Raw genomic sequence first — 25,046 nt, forward strand, 5'->3', positions numbered from 1 at the left:
TATTCAGCGCTGGCGAGTGCCTCGCTTCCCCTGCGAACACTCCGAGCCAGAACGCAAATGGGCAATATATTACGAGATTAAGTGTTAACATGGATGTTGATGGATACCGTGGCTGTGAATCGTGGGATGCGAGGGGATGACAGGGTCGGGAAACCCCGGGACGCTCCTGCCCGCGCGGTGGGGCTTTGCACCTTGTTCGGCGGCGGATCCTCGGGTCGTGGGCTCGGTGTAGATGTTGGCACAGGAGCCACGTTGGGCGCTATTTATGGTGGTCGCTGTTGCCTGCGTTGTCGCCGTGGGTTGTCGGCCGAGGCTGCTTGGCTGCACCTACAACATCCGCTTCGGTGTAGGCACCCGTCTTTCCGCGGGGCCGTGGAGCAGCCGAGTTTGTGGAGTGGAGGAGCAATTCCCCAGTCAGATATCGACGAGATGAGCACGGGCGAGCGTTTTCCGTGCGGAAAATTGTCGGAGTGGCACAGTCTTCGAGGAGAGTGGCTAGCGACGAGCTAAGAAACCGTCGCTTCTTCCGAACCAGGGCCAAGCAGTGTCCCGGGAGTTTGTTCGCCGTGATGTTGTTGCTCTAGCCGTGGCCTGGCTTTTCCCTGAGTGGCCGAGCGGTTTCTGTGAACTGGAAAGTGGTTTAGTGGTTTTTGCTGCTTCCGACTGCTCCGATTGCACTGTTTCGTCGCATTTTCCAGCTAAATCGACCATTTTCCGGTTGCTCCCATTGTGCCCGTAGTACAACGGCCGGTTTGCGTCCGGAGACAATCCTCAGACTGCGTCCGATTGTGGTGCGTTTTGTGCAGTGTCGGTTGTAGAGTGTGCAGCGCGGCTGCAGTGAAAATTACGGTAAAGTTTGTGCATTGTGCGTACTGAGTGCCGTGCTAGTGGGGCCAAGACGCGACTGCATCCATGGGTGTGTGTGGATGTGCTGCGGCGGTGATGTAATTTCGGAACATGTTGGAGTGAAGCTGTTTCGAGAGGCGAGTTATGAAGTTGTGAATTGATGTAAGCGCCGACAGCCGTCCGTCACCTTTTTATTGGTTTTGGTGACACTTTATTTGTTTTTCCTCGATTCCACCCCGTGTCTGGGGCTTATTTGCTGCAGCTATCAGTTTTAGGACGCCACAGATAGATACGTTGGCGTTACTCATAGTCAGCCCATTAACAACAAGATTTCGTGGTCACGATTCCGAACAGGCAGCACGCGAGGAGGGGAGCAAGCATTTCGAGTTCTTTTAGAATAAAACCGATTCTAGCCCCATTGGTGAGGGAACAGACGTCCCGAACACCCCGTCGCAGACGCAGACAAATTGCCGCAATAATTCCTCGCGAGAAGATGAAAAACAGTTTAGGGGAATAAACACTTCATTATCAGAAAATTTATGTAGATCCGAGGTCCAGCTTCCGCTCTTCAGCCTTAGCACTGCTAACATAGCGCATTACATGGGTAGCCTCCGTTTTTTAATGCTAATCTATAATGGCTTTGTGGCTTAATGGAGTGGCTCCCAAAAGTGGGTAGGTTTAGCGTCGGCTCGTGTACAAACTTAGAAAGATAGGATTCCGTGTTATATTCCATTGGGTCGGTGTCTTTTCAATTTAAATGATATTTGCCCGTGGGGAGTGGAGAGATAGATTCAAGTTAAACGCCGACATCTCTCTTTGTGATAGTTGGAATGCGGTTTTGACTTCTGCGCGATATCTGGACCCCAAGTGAACAGCTGTTCTTTAAGGAGGCGTTTTTGGCCAGCGAATTATATTTGATTCGCCATAAAAGTGGTGCATTGGTGACAACTGCAGTGGGGCCTTGATTTACTTATATTGAATTGTCGAAGGTCGTCCTTTTTTGGGAGAACCCACCCTTTTCATGAATAATTATCATTTTTATTGATCAACTTTTAAAGCAAGGTGAGGTGATGGTTACCAACCAGGAGGAATATTGAAATGTTACATTTAGAAATCCAGACGGCAGAAATTCATTCAGCTTGAAAAGATTGAAATATTTTTTCCTGACTTTTGTCATGAACAACTTAAAAATAAGCCATCTGCAAAATAAAGTACCTTCTAGTGATGTCGTAGCTAAGCAGAGTTGACCGTAATCATCAATGGATGCACGGTTTTAAGTCCTTAGGGCCACCTAAGGGACATGGTCAGAAACTGATGGAACGGTCAGTTTGCAAATCTAAAAGATGCCTTCACTCCTAAGCTCTATCTTACGGTAGCTGGCCAAAAATACGGTCATTGAGTGGCAATGGGTAAGCGTCTTCCGCAGTGCCGATTTTACGCTTACGTACATCAAGACACAGTTGCACTTTGGTTCACCACTATGATAATCAGTGAATACCATTTGGTTTGTGGATCGGAAACCTATAGGCATCACTTAGATCGTAGTTGTCAAACTGAACTTAAATGATGTACAATGACCAGTCTCTTACCTGTGCCAAGATTTCCTGATATTTATATATGGCGCCCAACGTGGGCTGCCATCTGTAAGATCTTTGATCCTGCGAGAAGGTGGTGGAACTGAACTCTGCGGTCGCATCACCATCATCAACGGCGCAACAATCGGTACCCGGTCTAGATCTGCTTTAGTGAGGAACTCCAGACACCCTGGTTTTGCGTCGAGGTCCACAAATTCGATATACCCTGACCTGCGTCATCGTCCCATCTCAGGCGCCCATCGTAACTTATTGAACCGGATTTTATCCTCAACCTGACGGTTATGGTATCGCTCATAGATTTCGTCGTTATGTAGCCTACGCAATCGTCCCTCTTCATGGCCAAACATTTTCGGGGGGATTCATGTCTCGAAGGCGGTCAAGAGTTTACAATTCTTTTTTTGCTAAGAACCTAGGTCTCCAAGGAATATATAAAGACTGGCAGGATCATTGTCTTGTACAGTAAGAGCTTTGCTCTTATGGTGAGACGTTTCGAGCGAAACAGTTTTGTACGCTGAAATAGGCTCTGTTAGCAGCCAATAAACATGCGTGTATTTCATCGTCTTAGCTTTTATCGGTTGTGATTTTCGATTCTAGATAGGAGAAATTTTCAACGTTTGCAGTCTCCTATTTTTATTGTTTTTGTTCATTCTTTAGTTTTTGGTGCTGATGTTGCCACCATGTACTTCGTCTTGCCTTCATTAATGTACAGCCCGAGATCTTGCGCCTCCTGTTCGATCTGTACATTTCGGGTTGTTTCTCCCATAATGTCAATATCGTCAACATAGATCTTGAAGGGGACTTGAAGAGGCTGGAGCCTCTCGCCTTTACATTTGCATCGGGAATCACTTTCTTCAGGGCCAGGTTAAAGAGGACGCAGGATAGGGCATCCCCTTGTCTTAGACCATTGTTGATATTGAATGGTCTCGAGAGTGACGCTGCTTTTATCTGGCCTCGCACGTTGATCAGGGTCAGGGATACCGAATTATATTATGGTCGTGTACAGTTTTACCTTGGCTATCCTATCATAGGCGGTTTTAAAATCGATGAAAAGATGGTGCAACTAATGTCCATATTCCAACAGTTTTTCAATCGCTTGCCGCAGAGAGAAATTCTGATCTGTTGCTGATTTGCCTGGAGTGAAGCCTCTTTGGTATGGGCCAATGATGTTCTGAGCGTATGGGGCTATCCGGCCTAGCAAGATAGTGGAGAATATCTTATAGATGGTACTCAGCAACGTGATACCTCTATAATTGCTGCACTGTGTGATATCCCCCTTTTTATGTATGGGACAGATAATGCGTCGTTGCCAGTCGTCAGGCATTGATTCGTTGTTCCACATCTTGAGCATCAGTTAATGAACCGCTTGCTGTAGTTGGTCGCCTGGCGACTTATGGTTTTTAAACCGATGGATTGCACGGATTGTTTCTTCTATGCTTGGTGGTGGCAGCATTTGTCCATCGTCTTCAGTTGGCGGGACCTTCAACTCGCCGATATTTTGATTGTTGAGAGTTTATCAAAATATTCAACCCATTGCTCCAATATGTCCATTCTTTCGGAAATCAGATTTTCCCTTTTTGTTTTTGCAGGATGAGCATCCAGGTGTATAAGCCTTCGTCCTACTGACTTGTTGGTAAAATTTCCGCGCCTGGTGCGGTTGCTCCCTGTTCTTCTCGGTGGGTTCCTTTCTCCGTCTGTGAAGTCTCTTCTCTGCTCGACGGAGTTCGGGATAAATCTCCGCGCGTTCCCGCGTCCTTTGAAAATGCAACATTACTCGTTATGCAGCATTCTTCCGTTCCGTTGTTAGATTACATTCATTGTCGAACGAGCCGTTCCGACTTTTCTTGCGGCTGGGGAGCCGTATGTTTATTGCTTTTGAAGATCATTTGTTGATATTTCATCTTCAGGACATCTGTTAGCTGCGGTTATTGCGGCATCCATTTTATAGGTTGTGAATGGCTTCAGTACTGTGGGTGGTGTTGTTATTCGAACCCGGAGCACTATGTCAACGAGATAGTGATCCGAGTCAACATTGACCCCGCTATATCTTCTGACATTCATCAAGCCTGAGAGGTGGCGGCGTTCAATCAGCACGTGGTCAATTTGGTGGTGGTCCGTTATCATTGGTATCCTCATGTAAACTATGGGAGCCGACGAATCGCCTGAATACGGGCTCCGTCTCTATTTGACTGATGAAATCTGATATTATACTTGGGACAGGCTTCGAGTCTCCGCTCAACTGCTTCGTAGAAGGTATCCTTCTCCTATTCTGCACCCTCCTCTGTAGGGGCGTGAACGTTTATGACGCTTATATTTCCAAATTTGCCTCTCAAACGCAGAGTGCATAGCCGTTCGCTTATATTTCTTCTCTCTTATCAAATTTCCAGGTTCTTCTGGTAATTTAGCAACACCTTCAAAATCCGTAGATGCTGCTTCGCCGACAAGTTTTATGTTGTGCAGATTGAATCGCTTTTTAAATTTTTCGAACCAACTTTTGTTGGCAAAAAAATCCTTGTTACTCACAGTTTCATCAATTGTTAGAGAACGGATGTGATCGAAAACTCTCTTTGCTTTGGGCCGAATCAAGGGTGCTGTAAGAGGAGGTTCGCAAACACGAGTTATTTTCGAAGCTGCCTGACAACCTACACTCGCAACACTTGCTTTCATCAAATCCTTCTTCATTTTCATCGATCTCACTGTAGATTCGTTGATCCGAGAATACACGAGCAACCATCGTTGCACTCTCTCTTACCTTTAATCTGTCTAAAATTTTAATCTTTCCCGCAATGAGAAGCACTTCTTTTTAAGGTTTTGTGTAGAACAAAACCTTATTAAAATCGGTTTAATGTCTGTCTGTTCGTCCGTCTGTCCGTCACACAAATTTTTTTCGGAGACCGGCTTAGTGATTGACACTAAATTTGGCGGAAAGGTGGGAACTGTAAATGCTCACGCATACAGTGAGTTACATCCTTTTACGTCGTATTTAAGGGGGTCCCCATCCATGCAAAAGGGAGGTGTACTTTTTTTTTCACCAAATATAGTCATCTGCAATATCAAATGAAAGGTCTCGATTAGTACTTTCCAAATAGAGTCTAAATTTTGACATTTGTTGGAAGGGTGGGGAGTACGGGGGGTTGAAAGTGATCATTTCTTTAACGGACCCATTCTCAGAAATACTCTCCATACCGATATCTGGTCAAATAAAGTTAATAATAGTATGTCACTATAATTTTTAGTAATTGGTTGTAAAACCCCGTTTAAGTTCATCTTAGCACCACGAAATTGTGCAGTAATATGGGCTATAATATAAAGCATGATCCTACCAAGTTTGGTGGAAATCGCACTATTGCTGGAAGTCCCGGATGCACTAACTGAAATGTTAAAAACACAGAATCCCCCACTTGTGTTCACGAAATGTTTCGTAGAATTGTTTTTGCTTATGTGGTATGATAACGAGGGGAGTCAGTCCCAGGATTAAACTACATACATATTTCTAAGAAGCGCTTCACTTTCTGTCGCTTTTTGAAACAACAAATGGGAAGAAAGAAAAAAAATAAAATAGAATGCGATCGCGAATGTCGAATTCGCGAATACTAAACCCGCGAATGTTGAGAGTCTACTGTACTTGACATCAAAACCTGTCACCAAAATTTCTTGCCAGTAAAACACTGGCCCATTCGCCTATTATAAAGATCTTAACGATAAATTGGACACTAGAAATGACGAGAGTAATCTCTATCTACTTGCCAAGAGGTAACAAAAACGCATAGGCATGTCGAACACTTCTGTCGTGCTAATGAAAAGAACGGTACTTTGGTTACGGGCCGACCAGCGACAACATGTGCGGGAGTACTTAGATTAAATTTCAGCGGAAGAATTTCCACAGGTACCATTTTCACAAGCATTGTCGGCATTTGGACTAATTCGGCTTGTCAGCGCCAAGGTTTATTTGGTACCATGGGGACCGGGATAGCTCTCTGAGTTCATATGTTTCAGGAGAATTCCTGGGGCATATGTTCTTTGCCCGGTTAATAGTGGTCGACCTCCTAGTGGAAGTTTCATAGGGATTCTGGTTATGGTCAGACCGCGGAAAGAGGCCTTCGGGGTAAAATTGTTCTATCGCTATTCGAACTTGGCTTCTATGGTTCTGAGTATTTTCTGACTACCAAAAGCAATGAATTCTGCCTCGTTGCAATGAAGACGAAGATGTTGTATTGGATCAGTGACGTAATATCCAACGAAATGAGGACATCCGCGATCGACATGCGGTTACACAGTCTTTGGAAAAACTGTCGAAAGGGCTTCTTCGAGGTTAATCGCGCTGACGAGAAATTAGTCAGATGGTTTGCATATCGAAGTCGGTGGGAAAATGGGTAAAAGGCTGACTGAAACAATGGTGGTTTGACATGTTAGATGTTGATTTGGTTGAGCCTCCCAAACGTGCCGACTTCGCTACCGAACGAAAAAAAGGTTAGCGAAGATGAGAAAGCCTTGGTAAAGTTTTGCCCGCTAGTCTATTACGTATATACCATTGAAGGTTTCATCCAGGCTAGAGAGACGTTGCTTCAATTCTGCCCTGAAAACTGAATGACCCGAAGTGACCTCTGGATGTCGCTTCATATAAAATTCGCACTTTTGTTTTGTCTGGCTTGACTTTTGGTCAAGCGGCTGTCAGGCAGAGGTGAGGCAACGTCTGAAGAGCTGTCCTCGCTCTGGATGAAACCGTTAGACGTCTTTTGTCTAATGTTGGATATTTAGCCCAAAATGATAATGATCTAAAAAAGCAGGGGAAACTCTCTTGCCAATTGGCCCGGTCAGTCATCAAGTGGATGCGGGCACAACACTTGTTCAATGCTTAGATAAAAAAGAAAATCTTTTCTTCTCTTGAAAGATTCAGGTGAAGGGATCGATGTTGGTCTCCTTGTCATTTCCTGAGGAGTGAGTCAAATGTCAATCTCAAAGTGTAAGTGATATGCAGCCACAGTGAGTTAAGCTTTGCTCAACGCATCTATGGTTAGTTCAATTGTTGATGCTTAGTGCGGCATTGATCCAATGATTATATAACATCGACATGATTATGAGGTATCGGAAAAGCACTAGTACAGTACTACAATGTCATGAGATTTTTTCTTATATTTGCTTGTTTCAAAATATCTCTATCTTCAGGATTACTGCATGATTTATAACTTTTGTTCACTTAATTCATGGCCTATATTCCTTATTATTTCCTTATTCCCTTGCGGTGATAAGAACAACTGTAGTCATGTGGTCACCTTTGTTTATTTAAAATTTTCCTTTTATCGTCAATTTAGAGAGAGGAAGTTAGGTAGATGGAAATTTTGCTTTCATCATCATCAATTTGTCTATCAGTTGATACTTCAATAAAGTTCCCATGAGTAGTTAATTCAATATAACTTCCTCATCATCGCATCCACATATGCTGCAGGTCATCTCAGAGTGAGTCGATCGGCACAAAGGACACAAAACAGGATATCCGTTTCCCTGGTTCCTTTTTCAAACTAGAACTAACTTTGTTAACTACTCTCTCCCCATGTTAGCATGCTCTCTAGTCGTCTAAAAAAGGTTCAAAAAAGGGAACCAATCAAAAGCCGTCAATTATCCACAAATAGCCTAAGCATGCGCTGTATTTCTAAAGGAATATAAACGTTGTCAGGCTGCTAGGTTTATATAGCTTCGAAGGATAGCATGACTGCACATTGTCGTTGGTAACCTACTAGGTTGTGCTGCAACAGTTTCGAGTCAGTGCTGTCCTTAGACTGTTCGTTTGATTAGGTGCAAATTCTGCTAGTGTTGTGCAGTATCCTAATTTCAGTGATAGTTTGTGTGATCAGAGATATTGGAGTGGTATTAACGTGGTATTATAACTGAGTGTGCTTAATCCAGCAGCTTCGTTTACTTATTGTGTGCTTCGCGCTTGTTAGGGTAAGACGCAGTTTATTTGGTTGTATTTGAATTTTAATTCTCCCCTTCTATGGGGGTAGTGTCATACTTAAATACTTAACTTTATTGGCGGACAGGATATCCTGTTCGTTGGTAATGACTTCGTATAGTCTCACAGACAGACAGACTTTCTTTTCATTTAATTGTATTCTCTATTTTGTAGTCCATTTCTTTTTGTAATCAATAGTTTTCAGCAATTGGCCTGTAGCTTCTTCAGCACTGATTTTATGTTCATATTCAAATAACCGTCTCATCGGGAAATTTTTTTGCTTCCGAAGTTAAAATAATTCGGTAAACCATTGGTGTACATGAGAAACAAAGAAAACTGGATTGCAGCAAGTGTACCCACTGATTTGCAGTATACCTGAAGGAGTATCTGCTCATAACTGACTTCGTAAAGGCACTCGGAGATATAGGACTTCAGTGCCTGGTAGAACTTCTTTGGCAAATTTCTTTATATCATAGTTTGAATTGCAGCCTTTGAAATCACGCACTGGGCAACATCATGAAAGTGAACATAGGTTTTGGCTAGTGCATCTTCAATTAGGTTCACCGTTCGAGCACAGTTTATCTTACGAAAGCCAAACTGGCCAGCGGGTACAAGGTTACTCTAATGTTAGTAGCTTCAAGTAGTTTCAGTTCTTTTTTTCAAAAGCACTCTTGATGGATATATCAGCCGATGTGAACCGACTTCAGTTTAATATTTTCTCGATTTAGGGATTTGAAAGTATGGGCTTTCCTCAATATATATTTTTGAAGGGTGGTCTACCTCGATTCTTGATATTTTAGAATAGATTGGAGGCAACGCTCTATAACCTTCCTATTTTTCAGCATTTTTAAAGAGGACTGACAGTAACTCTTCCTTATTTTCTACACATTTGTATTCGTTTCATATTTTCCTTACAATGAAACCAGGCAGGAACCATAAAAAGTGGAAGGTCGACCCTTAAACTATTAAAGATTTTGCAATTCATATTTAATTGCGTCGAGTATTCCAAGACCTGTGTACAGTTCATAATTAAAGTGGACAAAATAAATGGAAAAAGTGACTTCATTCTATTCTAATTCTTATTCTAATCTGCACACCTCATTTTTATCTGCTCTCAAGTGACGGAATGATTTAAAAGATATATCAAGTCCCCCTTCCAAGTACTGACAACTTCCAGCAATGCTTAACTTATGTGACCGCACGGGCACCGGTATCCCCAACAAATCTGTTGGTCAGTTTCTTACAATTATCTTTAATGGAATGTAGAGGCTTTTTTTTTTTAAATTAATGTTATTTATTGATCTGGTTAATCTTTAGGATAATTATTCAGAAGTATGTAGTCACGAAATCTCAACTGAATTTCATGTTAATAGCTGTAGTCCTTTCCGGATAAACGCGGTTGTTAAATAATAAACCTATTTTAATATGATAGCTCTATTATTGAGACATCATGATGAGGGCAGGTTTTGGCGAACGGTCCAAGTTTTCGAGTATCAATAACAGTAAATTTTCAAAAATTGTTACCATATACCATCACAAAAAGAACATTAACACTGAACAACTTGAACTGGATTGTGATGATAAGACACCTAGATTTGCAGATTTGGGACAAAAGTGCGAAGGGTAGTTTAACATCGAGAGTAATAGCGTTATCCTGATATACAAACTCTCTAACTCCTCCTATGTTTTGCTCATTGATTCAGGTGGGAGAGCTTTGTTGTCACTCATTTCCATTTCGACCTTCCTCACATTCTTCTCCAAGTTTCGAGCCATTTGGTTAAGGTCCATGAAAGGCGAATTATTTTAGCCATTACCTTCGTGGTAGAGTGAATACTGAAGCTATACACAACACAACCCTCAGCGACACCTTAAGAGGGAAATGGATGCCGCAATAACTGCAGTCAACAGAGATCCTGGAGATGAAGCATCAACAAATGATCTTCACAACCACCTGAAGAACGTTATCATTGATACGGCCACAAAGATACTTAGCCCCAGCCGCAAAAAAAGTCGGAACGGCTGGTTCAGATTTTCTCTGTGCGGCAAACGATGGAAAAACTGTTGGAATATGGACACCAGTTGCACCATCTTTTCATCGACTTTAAAGTCGCCTATGACAGCATAGCCAGGGTAAAACAGTACACGGCCATCAGGGAATTCGGTATACCGACGAAATTAATAAGACTGACTAGGTTGACCCTGATCAATGTGCGAGGCCAGATAAAAGCAGCAGATCACTCTCAAGACCACTCAACATCAACAACGGTCTACGACAAGGGGATGCGCTATCATGCGTCCTCTTTAACCTGGCCCTCGAGAATGTAATCCGTGATGCTGAGGTAAATGCAAGAGGTACGATCCTCTTTAAGTCCACCCAATTATTGGCATATGCTGACGATATCGACATCATGAGAAGAACCACCCGAGACGTACAAACTGCCTTCATCCAGATCGAGCAGGCGCGTGAGGTCTTGGACTGCACATCAATGAAGGCAAAACAAAATATATGGTGGCAACGTCAACCAATCAACAACATCAAACCGCACTGATGAAACGGGAAGAATAAAGATAGGAGTCTACAACTTTGAGACCGTTGATAATTTCTCCTATCTAGGCTCGAAAATCACAACCGATAACAGCTACGATGATGAAATCCGCGCACGGTTGTTGTCAGTCAACAGAGCTTATTTCAAACTTGCAAAAACTGTTTCGCTCGAAACGTCCCACAATAGGGTCAAAGCTCTTACTGTACAAGACAATGATCTTGCCAGTCCTCATGTGTTCCTCGGAGACTTGGGTTCTTAGCAAGAAGAATTGTGAACTCTTGGCCGCGTTCGAGAAAAGAATCCTCCGAAGAATTATTGGCCCCCTGCATGAGGATGGACGACTCCGTCACCTACATTACAACGAAATCTATGAGCGATACCATGACCGTCCGGTTGTGGATAAAATCCGGCTAAATAGGTTACGGTGGGCGGTTCACTTAATTCGTATGGATGAGGATGATCCAGCCCGGAAAGTCTATAAGGGCAATATCTATGGTAGAAAAAGAAGACGAGGCAGACCCTGCCTAAGATGGAACGATGGCGTAGGCCAGGACGCTAGACAGCTGTTAGGGATATCGAATTGGTGGACCTCGGCGCAAAACCGGGATGTCTGGAGTTCCTTATTAAGGCAGCCATAGATCGGATACCGCTTGTTGCGTCGTTGATGATGATGATGATAGTGTAAATTTTACTATTACTGACCTAGTTACAGTAGTTCAAATTTGTCTTTTCCGTGTAAATTTGCTGCAACCCAAAGCACTAACTATTAATATCAGAATAAAGACAGTAGTCAGACATCCTAAATGCATATGCATTACGGGCTACGCACAAATGGAATGAATAGTCGTGCACTCAAATATTCTTACAGAAGAAATACACAAAACCTTTCATACCTGAAGCGGTCAGCTTCCGTTTCCCTGTCTATCTTGGTACAATCGATTACTGAAATCCAATAATTTCGAAATTCTACTGCCTTTGACCCATTCACAAGCGGGGTAGTCTCGTTGTGATCGGTTTCGCTATTCGATTCTATCCTATGCCTGATCTGAATGCAATCGCGAGGCTTTTAAAACCCCGTCCTCAGCCACCGTTGTTTCGGCCGGCCTTTTGATCGCAAGTGAATTCTCGTTGGCGCGAATTACGTGACCATATCATTGAAGACGCTTCTCTCGCAGTTTTTCCAAGATCGGTGTTACGCAACTAGTCCAACGCAACACCTTCGTCTTCATTACCGCAAGACGTCCTCCATAGTTGTGTATAGTCGGCCAACACTCAGAACCATAGAGAACCGACACACGACACACGACATTGCGGTAAATTTTCGATTTGAGATTGAGTTAATGCGTGAAGAAATTTTATAACGCAGTTCTCCATTGGCTCCATAATATTGAACCGAGATATTTAAATTGCTCAGTTTTGGCGAGGTGACTGCCACTGATGGTGATTGTAACTGTTTCATGGAGATCGGTCATCAAAAGCTCAGTTTTCAGCATGAGGCGATCATTCCATATTCGGGTAAGGTGGTCGAGATCATTTTTGCAGTGTGTAGGGCACTGGACGTTGGATATCCTGTGTGATAGTGTCCATAACAAGAGCAAAGAGGAGTGGTAAGAGGGCACTTCGTTGATGGACACCAACAGAGATACGAAGCGGTTTTGATACACCCGCCACGCTTCGAACTTTACTTTTCGGATCATGGTAGAGCAGTTAGACCCAGCGCACGAGTTCTTTTGGCATTAAGTTGTCATAATGCATACCAGATGCGTTGGTGTGGTACACGGTCAAATGCTTTCTCCAGATCCAGAAATGCAATGTAAAGAAGGCGACGCTTCTCACGGTGTTTCTCCATGAGTAACCGCCCAGCGTCAGCATGTCCGCAGCTCTTGACAAATCCGGCTTGATTTACGGTTATTTCAATGATTCCGCGTATTTGTTTGTCAAGAATGCATTCATTCTATGGGATGGTATGGGAAAGTAACCGGATCGGACGATTTGAACATTCTGCTGGATTATCTTTCTTTGGTTCGCTTTCCAGAGTTCAGATGCCATGTCGTCTGGTCCTCTTGCTTTCTCCGATTTCATTCGTTTTATTGGCTCCTCGACATCAGTTGCGCTGACAGTCACCAGGCTTAACGTGAGTACTTGTCTCGTGGACTTAATCCTACGGTCTTCTCAAGACACGGATTCATTTTGTGACCACTATCAGAGCCCCGCCATACTAAGCTACGACGGTACAAGTCTATACCGAGTGCATGGCTCAGCATTCATACTGGCGGATACAAGACCTACCAAAATATCTCCCGAACTAAGGAGTACGGCACCCGTTTTGAAACGCAACGCCTCGCTGAGACTCGAAGGTCTCTGTTCGTTTGAACCCAACCACAACCCCCATAAAGCTCCCGCAAACAACGGAGCTGAACGCACATACAACGGCAATTCTCCTGAAGTATGTGAATTCAGGGGCTATCCCGGTTCCCATGGAACCAATATACCTCTGGTAAGGTTTCGTGACTATTGCCACTTCAGATGAGTCCCCGTGAAAACTCGGGTCTGATCACCCTTATTAGGCCTTTGGAGCATTCGCCTACTGAATCACGGCCGGCAAGCCAATGCGATACAGCGTCTCGCGGTGCCCCCACTATGGAGGTTCTCATCGGCCACTTGGCTTTGGTTTAGCCGACAGGGTTGCTGCCCTGTCTTCCTCCTCGCCACCTCTGAGCACCAGTTGCGCTGAGAGGTGGAACTGCTCCAAATATCGGCAATGATTGTGGAAGTGGGGGTTCCCCCAGATTCTTCAGTTGAAATCTGCTCGAAATATTCTCGGAATCTATCCGTCGCGGCTCGACGATTGAAAAGCGAAGTACCGCTTTTGTCATTAATGCAACAAAAGTGTTCGATATCCTGTGTGCGTTCGTTTGGGCTTTTGGCAACTCTCTCGCTATCCCGAGTCTCCAGTTTATCGTAAAGAATTTTGCAATAAGCCGCTCGGGTGACAATGATCGGTTTCTTTTGCTTCTCGGTTGGCATTCTTATAAATTTGCCAATTGGCTAGCGTTTTATCGTTGAGAAACTTGTCGTGGAGGCGTTTCTTTTCACGGACCTTCATTTCAACATCTTCATTCCAATGCCAAGTATCATGGGCCATGGGTGTCCGGAAAAATCGATTATACGCTTGCCACCCTCATTACGCGCTCCATACCCCTTTCTCCTAAAGGTGTTTGCATCGAGAAGTTGTCAGAAAGTATCTTTCTTGGCATAAGGTCAACCTGTCTAGGGTGTGTACGAAGTGAATAGTGGGATCAGCTGATCTAATGGTGAGCTTAATCAGCCGGTCATCAAATCATTCCACTTCTTTAATGGCATCACGGAAATTCTCTGAGATGGCAATACCAACAACGTATTGAGCGTCTGGGCGACAAAAAAAGGAGTAGTTGATAGCGTTCGCGTTCTATATCGCAGCTTTTGGTACCAGATCATCGCGTTTCTTGCAGAGCGCAGATATAAATACGCCTTTCCGGTGGGGTCTTGCGAGTTTCTCGGTCTTTCCAGTTAGAGTGCCAATATTTAGCGTGCAGATACGTATCTGTTTTGCTCGGACTAACTTACTTACGTCCTTGCATGCGCCAAGGATCCTTGCCTATTTCTCGACTGGACCGGGGCCCGTCCTGCCGTGTCGACTGAGGTGGACGCCCTAGCATTTTTCCGAGGCTTGTAACTCGATCCGATTATGTTGTTTCCAACGACGAAAATGCATATTCTGGGCGGGCTGTCGCAGGACCCATCATCAAGAGAGATCAGGTGGGATGTAGCATAGTGGAATCACTCCAACTTTATTTATCTGTTTCCCTGATCTTAGCATTTTTTTTTGTTTTACTGAGGATAGTATAAAGTACGTTTCCTCAAACCCTCCTCCTTCACCTGGACTTGGGAGCAGCATGCTATGTTAATAGCATGGCAGAGTTAGGAATCTGTTTGTACTCTATCCAAATATTTATGTGTGTATTTTTTTATTTTTCGATATTAAGTGATAACATGACATTGTCGATTGTTTTGTGTAACACTGAGCATCCCTGTGAACCTTAATTTGTAAATATAAGACTCCCTTGTGGGTGCTATGCAGTCACCGCTATGACTGTATGACCGTATGACTGTTATCGAGCTGTTTTGGAAGAGCATGACGTGTTTGCTGGCCACCTGTCTCCATTAGCACTTCTTTGCGGAACTGGGGCTCGCTTCTGCATTTGATATTGAAATTCTCGCAGTATTAGTTGGAAGGTTACCAATCTTTCAGCCCTCTTATTGGTACTTAAGGAACTATATCGTCCATTTCTCTTTGCTTTTCTATGTCCGCTTTATTTTCCGAAGATACACCTTCACTGTATTTTTTTCACGCTACTGCATGCACTTACCTGTGAATGTACATCCGGAAATGCATAGATTTATATGTCAACGCGCATAAGCCTCCGGTGAACAACTCTCGCTCTTCCTTTTCTGACTGTGATTTTTCGCACTTGAGTCAGTCCATCGTAGATTCCTAGATCCTGTTTTTCTGATGAAAATCTCTCTCACGAGTACCTTGCCTGACATTTAATTCCTCTTCCCTTTGGCAACGCATAATCCCACCTGATTTCATATCCTGTTCAGGCTTTGTAATGGTCTGATGGACGTTCCAATCACTACAGACATGAGATTGTGTTGCCTTAGATACAAAACATGTAGTTCAGATACTTCTGACATGCTCTTCATGGAGCTTGACTTATATTTTAGCTCTTTTCTGCCTTGGATTTTCGGATCCTTTTTTTGCTGAGATTTTTTCATGCTTATTCCTTTTACTGATGGTCTTTTTTCGATTTCTTTGCTCAATATCTGCATATTTCTAACCCGACAGATAAATAATCCAAAGGAATCTGACGCGCTCCGAATCTCTTTCATTTGTGGGTAAGGATTTAAAATGTTTTTGTTTTGAGAACCACTCAGCTCGGATACCTCCTTAAAATGTTCCCTCTTCGAGATTTTCTCTGTTTATCGTTTCAGGTTTGTTACCCACCAAGGGGTATTCCCCATGCATATGTAAATTCGCAGACGGAATCTCTCCCTGGACACCATATGAGATATAATATCTGCACTGATCCCTCGTAACTTCTGCTCCCATTGAGCGATGTTTGCTTTTAGAGGCTGTTGAGTGCCCAAAACTGGATTTTGGAGCTCGGGCGAATTCTTCGTATCAACATAGAACGAGGGTGGTTGGGACGTAATTAATTGTGAAGTATCTGCTGTTTGGCTTGTGTATCTTCCTCGCCACTATCGGTTTTAATCGCGGCAAATCCAGTCGGACATGTTGCGCTATGTAGATTGGGGGCTTAGATTGATTTCCTGAAAGTGGTAGCTCTTGCCTAATTGACGTCATTATCTAGGTAAACACGTCGAGCAGCTGAACTGATAGAAGGTATTATATCACCTCCCTAGCACTGGGTCGTTATAACTGGACGGTATGTAACCGAGTGCCCACAAAATTGTTCATGTTCAACAGTAAACAGGTCGACAAACTCTATATCCGGCATTAGAGCTAATAGTTTTCTTCCAAGACGGTATCAAGAGCCCAACTGGCTTCTGTGGCGACAACTTTGAACGATTGCTGGCTGACTCCATTGTTGGGGAGCGCCGTGAGTATCTTTTGTGTTCACGTCAAGAAGTCACAGTCATCATCGACCAAGTTTTCGGACCCTAGAGGAGTTCACAGCCAGCGGCTCCCCCGGCTACCTAGCCCCAACCAGTTGGCGGAAGTTTTATATGTGACCTCGACGTGGAATAATTTCTGCTTTGCGGTTTTAAATTAGTGTCCGGTGAAAAAATCGAGTGGATCTAGTCCGTCTATCTGTTTCGAGTGAGCAGGAAAAGTTGTGTGTGCTCAATCAGAATTAAATCTTTTCATTGTTTATAAATTGGTGTTGTTGGCCGCGAACCCAAAAGATAGGAATTGAGTTGTGGCGTAAGCTGTGTGCTTGGCAAGGAGGAGGTACGCTAGCGGATAGCAGCTTTTGTTGATGTTCCCCTCGTGAGTTATTGAAGGTAATTATTCTGGCAATAGTACTTAACGCGAAAATTCGCTTTAGCTGAGGAAGGTGAAACTGAGTATATGCAAATTCTAATAGTGGAGACTTCGAAAATTGGATTGGTTTGAGTTCATTGCCAAATTCTTCTGAGTTTGCGGTTGGGTATGTGAATGTATGACACACTTTCTTATTTTTGGCATTTACTCGCGATGATTCGAATTTAGTGTTTTGATACTTCGGATTGAAGTGAGAAGGAAGTACTATAAATTCGATCATAGTGTGAAAACTTCTGGGGGAAAGGCAACTGTTGCTAGCAAGATACCCGGACCTGGATTGGGGAAACTCCTAATAGTTGGAAAATACCAAATAAATCGGTGTTGAAATCCCTCAGACAATTTATTGATCATCTGGTTTTTGGGGATAGTCACTTTTTAAGGTTCTGTTTGCATAACAAAACCTTATTAAAATCGGTTCAATGTCTGTCTGTCTTTTTTTTGTTTTTAAGCAGGTGGAAATCTTCAAAAGACTCTGGCCTGGGCACGCCAGAATGTGGGATTTTTACCCACTACTCCTCCCCCCCCCACCCCGTGGAACCACCTTTAGGTATTACCTTCCTTCCGTCTCCCCGCGAGGTTCATAACCGCGCCTTTCTCACTTCTTCTGCTTTCCACAGTTTATCCTGGATTACTCATCATGGAATTAATCGCATCCCAGTCTTCCTGGCAAGTTACCATTTCCGGACAAAATTTTCCGGTGATAACACTTTACTTAGAGTTTGACGGTATCCTCGATGGCCGGTGAGAAAATGAGTGAGATTACAATTGATTTCCCTATGCTTTTTCTCCAGCCACTCCCCGATGGACTGGTCTGACTGGTCCCATCACTATTGCCATCTGCTTATGGATCTCTTCCTTTCGGCTTTTTTCACCTGCGATAAGGAAGAGATGGACCTGGTGTTATAAATGTTCATCATTTCGGTTGCCAGGCTGTCAATCGGCATCATTCCCGAGATGACGAACGCTGCATGGTCTGAGACGGTCCTGAATGCAGAATACACCGTTAACACTGTTCTTCTGTAAACCGTACTCAGTTTATGTGTATTGCCTAAAACTTGCAGCGCTCTTCCCCAAACTAGGACTCACCACCCTGGCTATGAGCAGGCTGCAAATATGCCGCGGTCCTCCTACGTTCGGTGGTTGATGCTTTTTCGCATGCTCTATGTGCTGGTTAAAATTGAGTTTTCCGTCTATCATCATCATCAACGGCGCAACAACCAGTATCCGGTCTAGGCCTGCCTTAATAAGGAACTCCAGACATCCCGGTTGCGTCGGTTGCGTCGAGGTCCACCAATTCGATATCCCTAAAAGCTGTCTGGCGTCCTGAACTACGCCATCGCTCCATCTTAGGCAGGGTCCGCCTCGTCTTCTTTTTCTACCATAGATATTGCCCTTATAGACTTTCCGGGTGGGATCATCCTCATCCATACGGATTAAGTGACCCGCCCACCGTAACCTATTGAGCCGGATTTTATCCACGACTTGATGGTCATGGTATCGCTCATAGATTTCGTCGTTGTGTAGGCTACGGAATCGTCCATCTTCATATAGGGGGCCAAAAATTCTTCGGAGGATTTTTCTTCCGAACGCGGTTAAGAGTTCTCAATTTTTCTTGCTAAGAACCCAAGTCTCCGAGGAATATATAAGGACTGGCAAGATCATTGTCTTGTACAGTAAGAGCTTTGACCCTGTGGTGAGACGTTTCGAGCGGAACAGTTTTTGTAAACTGAAATAGGCTCTGTTGGCTGACAACAACCGTGCGCGGATTTCATCATCGTAGCTGTTATGGGTTGTAATTTTCGACCCTAGATAGGACAAATTATCAACGGTCTCAAAGTTGTATTCTCCTATCTTTATTCTTCCTGTTTGACCAGTGCGGTTTGATGTTGTTGGTTGGTTGGTTTTTGGTGCTGATGTTGCCACCATATATTTTGTCTTGCCTTCATTGATGTGCAGCCCAAGATCTCGCGTCGCCTGCTAGATCTAGATGAAGGTAGACTGTACATATCGGGTTGTTTTTCCCATGATGTCGATATCGTGGATTTGCAGCAGATGGTGCCTCTCGCATTTACATCGGCATCGTGAATTACTTTCTCCAGGGCCAGGTTGAAGAGGACGCATGATAGGGCATCCCCTTGTCTTAGACCCCTTGTTTAGAATGGTCTCGAGAGTGATCCTGCTGCTTTTATCTGGCCTCGCACATTGGTCAGGGTCAGCCTAGTCAGTCTTATCAATTTCGTCGGGATACCGAATTCTCTCATGGCCGTGTACAGTTTTACCCTGGCTATGCTATCATAGGCGACTTTAATATCGATGAAAAGCTGGTGGAACTGATGTCGATATTCCAACAGTTTTTCTACCGCTTGCCGCACGGAGAAAATCTGATTTGCCTGAAGTGAAGTCTCTTTGGTATGGGCCAATGATGTTCTGGGCGCATGGGGCGATCAGGTCTAGCAAGATAGAGGAGAATATATATAATTGCTGCACTGTGTGATGTCTCCCTTTTTATGTAAGAGGCAGATAATGCCTCTTTGCCAATCGTAAGGCATTGATTCGCTGTCTCACACCTTGAGTATAAGTTGATGAACCACGTGGTGTAATTGGTCGCCTCCATATTTAACCAATTCAGCTATAATTCCATCGGCTCCTGGCGACTTATGATTTTTTAGCCGATGAATTGCACGGACTGTTTCTCCTAAACTTGGTGGTGGCAGTATTTGTCCGTCGTCTTCAGTTGGCGGGACCTCCAACTCGCCGGTGTTCTGGTTGTTCAGTAGTTCATCAAAGTACTCAACCCATCGCTCCAATATGCCCATTCTGTCAGAAATCAGATTTCCCTCTTTGTCTCGGCAGGATGGACATCGAAGTGTGTAAGGCTTCATCCTACTGACTTGTTGATAAAACTGGCACGCCTGGTGCATTTGCTCCCTGTACTTTTATAGTTCAGCCTGGGAGAACCAACACTCCCAGGCTTCCTTTTTCCGTCTGTGAAGTTGCTTCTCGGCTCGCCGGAGTTCGTGATAAGAATCCGCGCGTGCCCGCGTTCTTTGAGAATGCAACATTACTCGGTATGCAGTATTCTTCGGTTCCGTTGCAAGCTTATATTCATCGTCAAACCAGCCGTTCTGACTCCTTTTGCGGTTGGGACCAAGTATGTTTGTGGCCGTATCAATGGTAACGTTCTTCGGGTGGTTGTGAACATCATTTGTTGATGTTTCATTTCCTCCTCTGTTGACTGTAGTTATTGCGGCATCCATTTCCCTCTTATAGGTGTCGCGGAGGGTTGTGTTGTGGATGGCTTCAGTGTTAACTCTTACCTGATTGTCAGAGGGGATTCTGGGTGGTGTTGTTATTCGAGCTCGGAGCACTATGTCAACGAGATAGTGATCCGAGTCTATATTGGTCCCCCTATATGTTCTGACATTCATCAAGGCTGAGAGGTGGCGGCGTTCGATTTGCACGTGGTCAATTTGGTTGAAAGTGGTCCTGTCTGGAGAGGCCTAGGTTTGTTTGTGGACCGCTTTCCTCGCAAACCAGGTACTTCCAACAACCATTACGTGGGACACTGCTAATTGAATAATCCGCAGTCCGTTACCATTTGAATTTTGATGGAAGCTATGGGAGCCAACGTATCGCCTGGATATGGGCTCCGTCTCTACTTGGCTGATAAAATCCCCAAGTATGAATTTGATACCATACCCGGGAGAGTCTTCGAGGGTTTGTTCTACTGCCATAGATACTTCCCCGATACTGTAGTCTCCTTTGTAGGGGCGTGAAAGGTTAAGGGGCTTATATTTCTAAATTTGCCTCGCAAGCTCAGAGTGCACAGCCTTTCGCTTATATTTTCAAAGCCGATAACAGCAGGTTTCATTTTTTTACTGGCTAAGAAACCTACTCCGAGCATATGGATTACTGGATGGCCACTAATATATGGTGTAGCGACTCTTCTCCAGGAAACCGGTCCCTGTCCAACGCATCTCCCGTAACGCTGTTACATCAGCCCTATATTGGGACAGGATATCCGCTAGCCGCTTGGCAGCTCCATCTCTGTAGAGCGCACGTTCCGCGAGAAAATGCACAAATCGTTATTCCATTGTCGTTGCCGGGTTCGTCGTTTTGTAGTCAATCCAGCCCGAGGCTCCTGTTGTGGCTTCGTAAAAAGTTGGTTTCCGTAAAGGGTTGTCAACCTTACCCAACCGAAAAAACATACTCCGTCCTACTCAGCAAAAGGGAAGAATAGTTTACAATGGATTACAATTCTGATGATCTTCGCCGACGGCTTAGGTGCGGATGGACTGATCGGGCGCAGGAGTGTTCTCGGGAAATCCGATTATGAAATTGGTCCGACCATTTGGAAAGTAGGCGGCCATATTTGAGGCGGAGATAAATATCATTTTATTGGCAGTAGAGAAATGTTTGGGACAAAAATGGGGGAGTAGCATCATTTGAATCTGTTTCGGCAGTCGGGCAGCGTTACCAGCACTAAACTGAAAGGACATATTAAGCTACAATAGTTGGTGTGGAGTTGAAGGGGACATTTGGAATTCGCTGGTAAATAGCAAACAGACAAGCTCGCCAAGGGTCTGGATTCGCAATGGTGGCGCCAGAGTCAGCATTTAGCATCCGGCCGTCTACTGTCAAGTCTATTATGAAGGGTGAAATTGCATGGATTCACGCAACCGAATGAAGAAATTTGAACTATTGCCGGCAGACAAAAATCTTTATAAAAGAGCCCGAAGCGGTTAGAGTGGTATTTTTTTGTCATTTAAGGAATGGGATATGAAAATCTAGTAGGACTTTTAATTGGACACTCCCCCTTAAGTTAATATATGGAAAAAATTGGGGTGGTGACCTCAGCTACATGCAGCCAATGTGAGGAGGAGGAAGAGGCGACCCTGCACTTCATATACAGCTTCCTGGCGTACTCAGATCTTAGACGAGGATATATCGGCATGGCTTGGAGAATGTTCCCAGATTCCCAAAAACCTGGGAATGCGGCAGGCATGAGGCTCTTAAATAGGCAATTTTCGGCTACAGCACAATGGGCTTAATAAAAGGCCTAAGTGGTAAGAGCTGCGATTCCCCCATTGAACTAAACTAGTTAACCAACATTGTCTATGTGAATGGATTAAAACTTTAAGTGACCTTGTCGGCAGTAACGTACTTACTGTCGAGTTATAACCAAGCACCATTTTTACTAGGTGGATAGGTGATAGGTCGTTGCTATTGGGTAATTGGGTCCATCGAATACGCTTTGAGAGAAAAATCCTCCCAACAATTTTTGGATCCGTACATGAGGATAGACGATTCCATAACGACGAAATCTCCGTCAGGTTGTGGATAAAATCCGGTTCAATAGGTTGCGGTGGGCGGGTCACTTAATCCATATGAATGAGGATGATTCAGCCCGGAAAGTCTATAAGGGCAATATCTATGGTAGAAAAAGAAGACGAGGCAAACCTTGCCTGAGATGGAGCGATGGCATAGGCGAGGACGCCAAACAGCCTTTAAGGATATCGATTTGGTGAAACTCGCTCAAAACCGGGATGCCTGGAATTCCGTATTAAGCCAGAGCTAGACCGGATATCGGTTGTTGCGCCGTTGATGATGATGATGAGTAAGTTGCAGCGCTAATTTCATTTCCCTTGAAGCTACCCAAGCGTTCTAAAAGGGTATAATAAGCCTCAATAACTCCTGATTATATCAGATTACTGGCTTCTTATTTCATTAAGTAAATTTAACGATCCCCAATTGGGAACCCACTCGTCTTGGCACTAAAACTTACCCTCCATCTGTTTTATTAAATTAGAAAATCAAATCAATTTCAATGTGCGAGCATTTCATAAAATTATTCGGAATATTATCTGCGAGAGATTTGATTTAATTCAAACAATTGCCGACGATGATGAGAACAATGTCGAAAAATAAAGCAAAAGTTTTCACTAGAATAAAAAAACCGAGCCCGGCCAAAGGATCGTCAGTGAACCTACTCAACCCTTTCAATGAAGGAATTTCCATTTCTAGTGTTTTTTGTCCTTTCGGCTTCGCCACGACCGGCGACCGCTTAATGAAATCTAATTTTATACTCGAATGAAATTTGAAGGAAAGCAATCTCCTTCACGATGGCGATAGCGTGCAGAGTTGAAAAGGGGAGCCAACAAAGTACCGCACTATCCTCTAATCCAATGAGAATCTTTTTCGCCCCAATCCAATTAATGTCGTCGGAGGATTTTCATAAAACGAACGAGAAACGTCGCAAGGACATGTCCGAAAAATAGAAAGGTTTGCTCATCATTCCTGTCGTTTTCTTTAAAATGATACTGAGAAATTTTATAGAGAATGAATACTGCTCTTGGGGCCATTCAATTCAACTTAATTAGGAAGCCTGAAATAATATTATCGGGTAATAAGATAAGAACGTAACTGCGTAGAGGGCTCGGGATGGGAATTAGCGCCGCGTTTTGTTGTAGTTCCTCAGTTGAAAATTGGAAAGGATTCACTTTGACTCCTTTTCAGCAATAAAATCATTGACTTGATGACTTGTGATTCCAATTTATTTGTACTTGACAACGGAGTGTAGGTTGGTTGGAAAGTTCTCAATATTTATCCAACGAAAAGGTGGGGCGTACGAGTTTGTCGCTGTATTAGCGAAACTGAATGTCCTGGGTTGCGGGGTGGCGGACAGAGATGGAATTGCAAGCAGAAGCGGAATTCTTATGATGCGGAAGTGACAAAACTCAAAACTTCTGAAAACTTTTCGAAAGGTCTTTAAAAACTTTAAAACCGATAATTTCTTTTAGCAGTCACTGTATTCATACATTTCAGTTACTAACATTTTGGTTTTGTCACAAAGTGGGCTTGAAATCAACTTCTGTTGTCATTTGTAGGCCTTCTTTGTCGTTGGGAAGTTCCAAAATCTACAGTTGGCTCCTGCCATACGTTCATGTCAAACTTTTACACACTAAAAGCACCTTTGTCTCCTTCACTTATTTCGCGGGACTGCCATTTAAGGGTTACATCTCGGGCAGGATTAGCTATTATCTGCGGATCGAGTAGTTACTTGTCACCCTCCTCTTCCCTTCGCATATTGCGGATCGCCTTCATTAGTTTTTCCTCCGTTTTCCAAAATGTTTTTGAGGCTACCATCTGGTCCACGACATTCTTGGGTGACAACGATGCCCGGCATCAATTTTCACCTACGACCTGAGTGCGACGAATTTCGGACAGTTAAAAACAACATGCTCTACATCGTCCACAATCGTGTCGGGGAATATAGGGGTTGTCAAGCCCCGATCAAGAATAGCGCGATACTCTCCGTGCCCGCTTAGGAATTAGATTAAGTCGTAGTTAACTTCTCCATGACGTCGTTTGATCCATTTTGAAATATCTGGGATAATTTTGTGAGCCCAGCGTCTTTTAAATGAATCATCTCATCTCTTCTGACACTGCAGTCTTCTTCTTTTTCTTCACCCTTTCTCTCGTTCACAAGCGGTGTCGGCTCATCGTGATCGGTTTCGCCATTTGGCTATATCGAATCCCTGATCTGGATGCAACCTCGAGGCTTTTAAATCCCTATCCAGCGTATCAAGCCACCGTTTTTTCGGCCTGCTTTTTGGTCCTTTACCATCGACTTCGATGTTCAGAACAATCTTCGCAAGTGAATTCTCGTTAGCGCGAATTGTGTGACCATACCATCGAAGACGCCTCCCTTGAAATTTTTCCACGATCGGTGCAACCCCATAACGATCGAGGATATCCTCATCTCGAATGTGAACAAAACGTGTCACGCCACTAGCCCAACGCAACATCGCGGATATTCTCATTTCAGACGTGTTCAAAACGTGTCACGCCACTAGTCCAACGCAACATCTTCGTCTCCATTACCGCAAGACGCCGTTCATTGTCTTTTGTAGTCGGCCAATACTCAGAACCATAGAGAGCGACAGGACGGACGACATTGCTTTAAATTTTAGATTTGAAACGTTCGTTGATACGTCGATCAC

General features: G+C 43.9%; 1 protein-coding gene across 4 annotated transcripts in view; it reads left to right on the forward strand.

Annotated features, from left to right (window-relative positions):
• Nucleotides 1–386: 386 nt before the first annotated feature.
• Nucleotides 387–25,046, forward strand: part of LOC119658881 — a 228,289-nt gene continuing 203,629 nt past the window's right edge. For 2 of the 4 annotated variants that reach the window (XM_038066653.1, XM_038066656.1), the window contains exon 1: nt 387–1,008. The gene's annotated coding sequence lies outside the window, so the exon portion shown is untranslated. Of the gene's footprint in view, nt 1,009–8,096; nt 8,382–16,348; nt 17,004–25,046 lie in introns of those variants that run through there. The other 2 variants (XM_038066654.1, XM_038066655.1) reach the window with 2 other exon arrangements.

The sequence above is a fragment of the Hermetia illucens genome, chromosome 6 (assembly GCF_905115235.1).
Source record: "Hermetia illucens chromosome 6, iHerIll2.2.curated.20191125, whole genome shotgun sequence".
In the NCBI taxonomy this organism is placed as follows: Eukaryota; Metazoa; Arthropoda; class Insecta; order Diptera; family Stratiomyidae; genus Hermetia; species Hermetia illucens.